This window comes from Chlorocebus sabaeus, chromosome 27 (genome assembly GCF_047675955.1).
Source record: "Chlorocebus sabaeus isolate Y175 chromosome 27, mChlSab1.0.hap1, whole genome shotgun sequence".
Taxonomy (NCBI): Eukaryota; Metazoa; Chordata; class Mammalia; order Primates; family Cercopithecidae; genus Chlorocebus; species Chlorocebus sabaeus.
In genome coordinates, this window is record NC_132930.1 from 22,149,244 (window position 1) to 22,157,313 (window position 8,070).

Genomic DNA, 8,070 nt, shown 5'->3' on the forward strand with positions numbered 1-8,070 from the left:
TGATGAGATCTCTTAAGCAGATAAATTTCAAGGTTTAGATTACCTCAGGAATGGAGCCTGTGAAAGAGGGAGAATCCAATGAGAAAGAACAAACACAAGGAAGCTGTTATATAAAGAAGTAGAAGGATTGCTTCCAGAGAAATAAATGATCTATTTATTGGATACCACTGACCCAGTAAGTAAAACGAGAAACTGAAATCACCGAAAAGATTTGACTTCATGCAGGACACTGGTAATGTAGACAAGAGCAGAGTTTTAGACAATCACTTGGAGGGTTCTGCATTACTGGGAGAGATTCATTCAGGGCAACAAACAGTAGACTTCACTCACGTAATTCATATAAGAAAATACATATATGTCATTCAATCCTTTAGAATATCATGACAAGTCTCTTCCTAATGGCACATGTTACAAAAAAGAATTTGTATTGATATTAAAGTGATCATCCACTCAGAAAGGGAACTCTGACCATCAGAGGTGGTCCTTCCAATTTAGAACACTCTTGCACACATTACAGTCTGTCAGATTCTGGTTGGAAAAGGCTTTCGTCTAATTATTCCATTTTCCATAAATAATTCTATACAGACTAATATGGCACAAGATTATATCAGTTGTGTGGTTGACACCTGCAGACCACTTAGAAAAGTACTGTTAATAGAAATAGGACAAAAATTATTTTATAAAAAACAATATTCACAGATAAATCAGTAGAAGATTATTAGCAGTTAATTTTTTTTTAAATCAGTGATTATGCTTAAAGGTAGTTTAATAACAGAAGACTTTTTTTGGATTTTCATGACCAGGAGTGATGAAAATTTTTTAAATTAACGTATTATTTTACATGGGTATATTCAATCTATTTACAGTATTTTTTTTGTTTTGTTTTGTTTTGTTTTTTTTAGATGGACTTTTGCTCTTTTGGCCCAGATTGGACTGCAATGGCATGATCTCGGCTCACTGCAAGCTCCGCCTCCCGGGTTGAAGTGATTCTCCTTGCCCAGGCTTCAGAGTGGCTGGGATTACAGGTGCACGCCACCATGCCTGGCTAATTTTGTATTTTTAGTAGAGACAGGGTTTCACCATGTTGGTCAGGCAGGCCTCGAACTCCTGACCTCAGGTGATTCACCCACCTCAGCCTTCCAAAGTGCTGGGATTACAGGTGTGAGCCACTGTGCCCAGCCTATTTACAGTTTTAATAAAGTTTCTCGCTACTCCTTTCTGGTGAAAGCTCTGACCCCTCCTTATTCTTCTAGAGGTTTCAGAGACCATCACTTTCTTTTGAAACTGTCAAAGTGGAGCTACATTATGGTTACATTCTTTGTGTGTGTGTTTGTGACAGAGTTTCACTCTTATTGTCTAGACTGAATGGAATGGTGAGATCTTGACTCACTGCAACCTCCACCTAGTGGGTTGGAGTGATTCTGCTGCCTCAGCCTCCTGAGTAGCTAGGATTACAGGCTCACACCACCACCTATTTTTAGTAGAGACAGGGTTTCCCCGTGTTGGCCAGGCTAGTCTCAAACTCTGGACCTCAGGTGATCCACCTGCCTTGGCCTCCCAAAGTGCTGGAATTACAGGTGTGAGCCACTGCACTGTGCCATGGTAACATTCTTTTTTTTTTTTTTTTTAATTTGCTGAAGCCAGTGTTGAAGTTAAGAGTCACACGTCACCCAGGAGAAGGATTATAAGAATTTCTAGGCCGGGCGCAGTGGCTCAAGCCTGTGGTCCCAGTACTTTGGAAGGCCAAGACGGGCGGATCGCGAGGTCACGAGATCGAGACCATCCTGGCTAACACGGTGAAACCCTGTCTCTACTAAAAAAAAAAAAATACAAAAAATTAGCCGGGCGCAGTGGTGGGCGCCTGTGGTCCCAGTTACTCGGGAGGCTGAGGCAGGAGAATGGCGTGAACCCGGGGGGCGGAGCTTGTAGTGAGTTGAGATCCAGCCACGGCACTCCAGCCTGGGCGCCAGAGCGAGACTCCGTCTCAAAAAAAAAAAAAAAATTTCTAAATGTTGGGAGATGCGAGTTTTCAAAGTGCAACGTTCAAATTACTAAAGCTTTGATTTATATTTAAATTGAATATTTGTCTCAAAAAATATTTAAAAGATGTATTTTGTCACATTTTCCCAAATGGAGCCTATTTAAAAGCTAGAATTCTTTTTTCTTAGCTATTCAACTGCTTTTTCCCAATTTTATTGAGGTATAATTGAAAAATAAAAATTGTATACATTCAATGTGTATAATACGATGATTTAATGTACATATACATTGTAAAACAATTTCCAGAATCAAATTAACACTTCCAATATCACACTTAGGTACCATTTGTTCATGCGTGTGTGTTTGTGTGTGTGTGTGGTGAGGATACTGAAGATCTATTCTCTTAGCAGATTTCAAGTAACAATATAAGATTATTAACTATAGTCATCATGTTGTTAGATTTACAGAACTTATTCATCTTAAAACAATGTTTGTACCCTTTGGCCTTTGACTAATATCTCCCATTTGCCCTCTCTGCCGGTCCCTGGCAACCACCATTCTACTCTCTGGTTCTATGAGTTTGACATTTTTTAGATTCCAAAGTATGTGAGATTATACAACATTTGTTTTTTCTGTATCTGACTTATTTTACTTTGCATAATATTCTCCAGATCCATCTTTTTTGTCACAATGGCAAGATTTCCTTCTTTTTAATGGCTGAATAGTAATGCATTACGTGTATATAGCGCATTTTCTTTATGTGTTCATCCACTAATGGACACTTAAGTAGTTTCCATATTTTAGTGATCATAACTAATACTGCGATGAATATGTGGATGCCGCTATCTCTTTGAGATGATGATTTTGTTTCCTTTGGATATATACACCTTGATATCTTAGAAGTAGGATCGCTGAATGTATGGTAGTTCTATTAATACTTTTTTGGTTTCTGGAGACTGTTTATGGATGCCCCTCATGTATTTTAAATCTTGGTATTCCCAGTTGTTTTTGTAAATCATGCTTGTCATATAATAGATGATTAATAAATATTTTCTTGAAATTAAAATGATACTCTCTCAGAAATTGGTTAACCTACTAATTTAGAACATTTTCTTTTTATTTTTTCCTTTTTCTTTCCTTTTTTGTGCCAATGCTTTTTGACTATTATGTAAAATTGCTAATTTGAAAATTAAAAAAAAAAAAACTTATATTGTGTTAACTTTCCCCTCAAATTAATTATGTGTTTTATTTCCAAATGAGATTATTAAATTCAAACCCAAGGAGGTCAAATAGAGTACTTAAGTTAATCCACTTGTTAAGTGGTCACGTCTGCCCAAGAACCTAAGATTTCAACAAGTACTTAAATGCTGCACAAGTGATATCAAATGCATATATTTTGCATCAAACTGCTTGAATTGCATGTATAGCATGACCCCATGATGCAATCATTAATCCTAGCTAGTAGTACTGCAAAACAAGTTATTTATTTAAAGAAAAGTTAAAGGATCTGGTGAAGGCTCAAAAATTACTTGTATCTGAGACTTTAATATGTTTTTCTAATTACTTATTTTCTGCTCTTTGTATAAAATTATGACTTTTTAATAATATGTATGTTTATGGAGCATTACATAATCACTATTGGAAATATGTTTTCATGATCATCACCACCTAAAACCACAAAATTACAAAGGCATTGGGTATTTAAAAAACCCAGCTCAATGTATGAGGAAGAACTAATGCTAAAACATAAATCGTTTTCATTTACATAAAATTGTTACTATTAATAAATTGCTATTTATTAATATTTATCAATAAATTGCTATTTATTAATATTTATCAATAAATTGCTATTTATTAATATTTATTAATAAATTGCTATTTATTAATATTTATTAATAAATAACAAATAGTTTGTAATGGCATTTAAAGTAAGGTTTAAATGTCTCAGAAATAAAATGTGGTCTATCTTGATGAAGGACAAAGGTGCACTTGAAATGAATGTTGTTCTCTTGGTTAAATGGTTCTATAAATATCAACTGTTCAAGTTGGCTGTACATAAGTTAAAATACACTAGACTCCCTAGATTCATGTCCAAGTCTGCTGTTTATTAAGTCTAAAGAGAATTCATTCTAATTCTCGTAGTTAAATTTCTCCTTTTTAAAACTAGGGAATTTAATAACTCAATTCACAGTATTGTTGTGAGCATTGTTGTTTTAAAAACATTTAAGTCTAAAGCATCACACAAAAAGAACCTCTTATGGGTCTTCTAAAGTAAGAAACCTGAGTTACTCTGTAACTCTAATATACACCTAAACATGGTAATTTTTACATTGACAATCACATTGTTCAATTTGCTTGGGTCTATCAAACTGACAGCTGCACCTATTTTCATTTCCCCGTCTGTAAATTCAGCGTGAATTTGGCTTCCAAAGAGCTGACCCACTTCTGAGCATTGTTATCCCAACCTGAAGAATCTGTAATCTACTGAATTTGGAGAACATGCTCATCTCTGTGCTGTACAATGTCTCACAGGCATACATGGCATAAAGAAGAGGGGGCATGGTATAATGAAAAGGGTACTAGGGGAGAAATCAGGAAAATGAATTCAAGTTTCAGATCTTTCACTGGTTAGTGTGGGACCTTTGAGGAAGACTAATGGCTTTGAGGATCACGATGAATGGTACAACATAAAACTGCTTCTGATGATAATCCAGCATTGCCCCATAGAGGAGGTCTGTGGCGGTTTATTTATTGTACTTGAAATACTGCTTTTTTTTAAATACACAAATTACTCCCTCCTAACCATGAAATCATTAACTGTGATAATATAAATATTGCATCTAATATAATGCCCAGCAGATATTTATGCCAATCAAATGTTTTCCTACATTTTCTTGCTTTTCCTCTTCCCTTTTTTTCTTTCTTTTTACTCTTTCTTTCTCCCCCTCAACTTTTCCTCCCTAATTTTTTTCTTCTTTCCCTTTTCCACTACTTGTAAAATTAGTATATTGAACTGTCAGATCTCTGACGTTCTTTCCAGCTCAATGACCTCCATAATAAGTTAGGAATGCATACTGAGACATTGTTACTCTAATCATCTCTGAGATTTTACATAGTCGTGTCATGAGTGTTGTTGTATCCTCTGTTTTGAACTATAATCTCCTTTGCCTTGGTATCAGAAACAATTTAAAAGAGCTAAAATAATGAATTTGAAAATTTGGCACTTTTCCTGTACCTAGAGCAGATCAAAAATAGTGAGATGAACAGTTTTGATCAGATTCCCAGATAAGAAGCCCGACTCAAAGAGGTCAAAGGGAAATTAGAGAAGTCTAGTATTACAACAACGAAGCCCTTCTGTAGACCTTTCTCTTTGCTGAGGTTACAGGAAGGAAATAGGTAGTTAACAAGTCAAGCTGAAGAATACCATTATCCTCATTATTATTTCTACCAATTATAATTGTCAAAGTGTATGAAATGCAAAGCAAAATTTCTTCCAGATTTTCTGTGCAACTCTGAGCCAGATTTTCTCCATCTAAAATGTCCTGCAAATATATGAGTCAGTTGTCAGAAGTTATATGAACTCTCATAGCTTTAAGATAGTGTTCTTAACACCTTGAATATAGAAGAATTATACAACTAAAGGGGTCATTAGTTTCTTGAATAAGTAAAATCTGTATTGCAATTTTCAGAAAATAGGTGTTACAGCTGGAATTACAGCTTAGCTACTTATTGCCTATCATCTTGCCAAACCACTTGTAGTTCTTTTTTTTTTTTTTTCTTTTTTTTTATTATTATACTTTAAGTTCTAGGGTACATGTGGATAATGTGCAGGTTTGTTACATATGTATACTTGTGCCATGTTGGCGTGCTGCACCCATCAACTCGTCATTTACATCAGTATAACTCCCAGTGCAATCCCTTCCCCCTCCCCCCTCCCCATGATAGGCCCTGGTGTGTGATGTCCCCCTTCCCGAGTCCAACTGATCTCATTGTTCAGTTCCCACCTATGAGTGAGAACATGCGGTGTTTGGTTTTCTGTCCTTGGGATAGTTTGCTGAGAATGATGGTTTCCAGCTGCATCCACGTCCCTACAAAGGACACAAACTCATCCTTTTTTATGGCTGCATAGTATTCCATGGTGTATATGTGCCACATTTTCTTAATCCAATCTGTCACTGATGGACATTTGGGTTGATTCCAAGTCTTTGCTATTGTGAATAGTGCCGCAATAAACATACGTGTGCATGTGTCTTTATAGCAGCATGATTTATAATCCTTTGGGTATACCCAGTAATGGGATGGCTGGGTCATATGGTACTTCTAGTTCTAGATCCTTGAGGAATCAGCATACTGTTTTCAATAATGGTTGAACTAGTTTACAATCCCATCAACAGTGTAAAAGTGTTCCTATTTCTCCACATCCTCTCCAGCACCTGTTGTGTCCTGACTTTTTAATGATTGCCATTCTAACTGGTGTGAGATGGTATCTTATTGTGGGCCAAACCACTTGTAGTTCTATGCATCAGTTCTATCCACTATGAAATAAGAAAAGAGTCGCATCACCTGTTTTTGTTACAAGAAGAGTATGCATTAGGTCAAACAAATAAAGCACTTAAGACAAAACTAAGAAAACACCTGATAGAAAACGATTTTTAAAATGGAATTATTGCACAACCTGTTTCTCCCAAACATGGGGTCCTGTAGCTCAGGTCTTACCCGAATCAGGCTGAGGTAGTGGCCGGTCCAGGTGGGGCTGTTGGCCCTGACCCTCCTTGCTGTGTACCTGCACATCCCACCTCTTCAGCTGTCCCCTGCCCTTCACTCATAGAAGTCTTTAGGAAAGTTGTTCACTTACAAAGGACTGTGTATCTTCTACCAAGATTTTGTAGGTGTGCTTGGAAGTCCGGAGACAGTTGGGCGTTTACACGGCTTTCCAACATCCAGCTACGATCGGTACAACATTTGGGAAGTTTGGCCTTGAGGTCTTATCGAGTGATTGTCCTTGATTTCTCAGGCTTTGGCTTCATGACAAACGGAGACCACATCACTATTCCATATTTGAGCAGGCCAGCATCGTGGAAGCGCTTTCGGGCATCTGGAGCTCCAGAACGGCAGGATCAACCTTTAGTCTCATGACTATGGAGATATTGTAGCTCAGGAACTGCTCTACAGGCACAAGCATAATCTGTCTGGTCGGCTTACCATAAAGAGTCTCTGTCTGTCAAATGGAGGTATCTTTTCTGAGACTCACCGTCCACTCCTCCAAAAGCTACTCACACGTGGAGGTGTGCTGCCACCCATCCTCACGCAGCTGGTGAACTTTGTATTCTCTCGAGGTCTCACCCCAGTCTTTGGGCCGTATACTCTGCCCTCTGAGAGTGAGCTGTGGGACATGTGGGCAGGGATCCTCAACAATGACAGAAACTTAGTCATTGTTAGTCTCTTCCATCAATAGAGGAACTAGCTCAGAAGGCGCTGTGTGGGAGTTCTTGCCTCTGTAACTATCCCCATTCATTTTATCTATGGGCCTTGGATCCTGTGAACTCCTCCCCAGAGTTTTTGGAGCTGTACAGGAAAATGCTGCGGTGGTCTACATTAGCCGCGATCCACAGCTAGAGGATCCCATGGGCTTCTTGAATGTATATATGGGCTTCTTCAACACCTTCTGAACTGGAAAGAGTAGCTTCCCTGTATTACCTCACCTACGCCCTTATCTGTTTTGTATTCCACTTAGGAAGAGATGCTCAAAAGAGATCCTGGCCTTCAAACACTATTCTCTCACAAAGTCTGCTTCACTCAAATTGGTGAACAGTATATAGGAAGAAGCCAGCAGGAACTCTAAGACTGACATAATAGTCCTCCACCCATTACTTTAACATCTGATCAAACATATGGACTGGGCTTTGTTTTTGTGTTATTATGAAACTCTGATGAGCGCTAACGTTCACTGATGCAGAAAGACTTTTTTTGCACAAAAGATTTTTAAGATTTTGGACTCCTCTAAAGTATTTAGAACTGCTCATTTCTGGCCCAGCTCCAACAAGAATTCTACAGTAAGAATGAGGAGAAGGGCACCTCCTTCCTTGTTCT

At 37.8% G+C, this 8,070-nt stretch overlaps 1 pseudogene; it reads left to right on the forward strand.

Moving 5' to 3' along the window:
* The first annotated feature begins 6,670 nt into the window (after positions 1 to 6,670).
* Positions 6,671 to 7,649, forward strand: LOC119623692 (mesoderm-specific transcript homolog protein pseudogene; annotated as a pseudogene).
* The last annotated feature ends 421 nt before the right edge of the window (positions 7,650 to 8,070 follow it).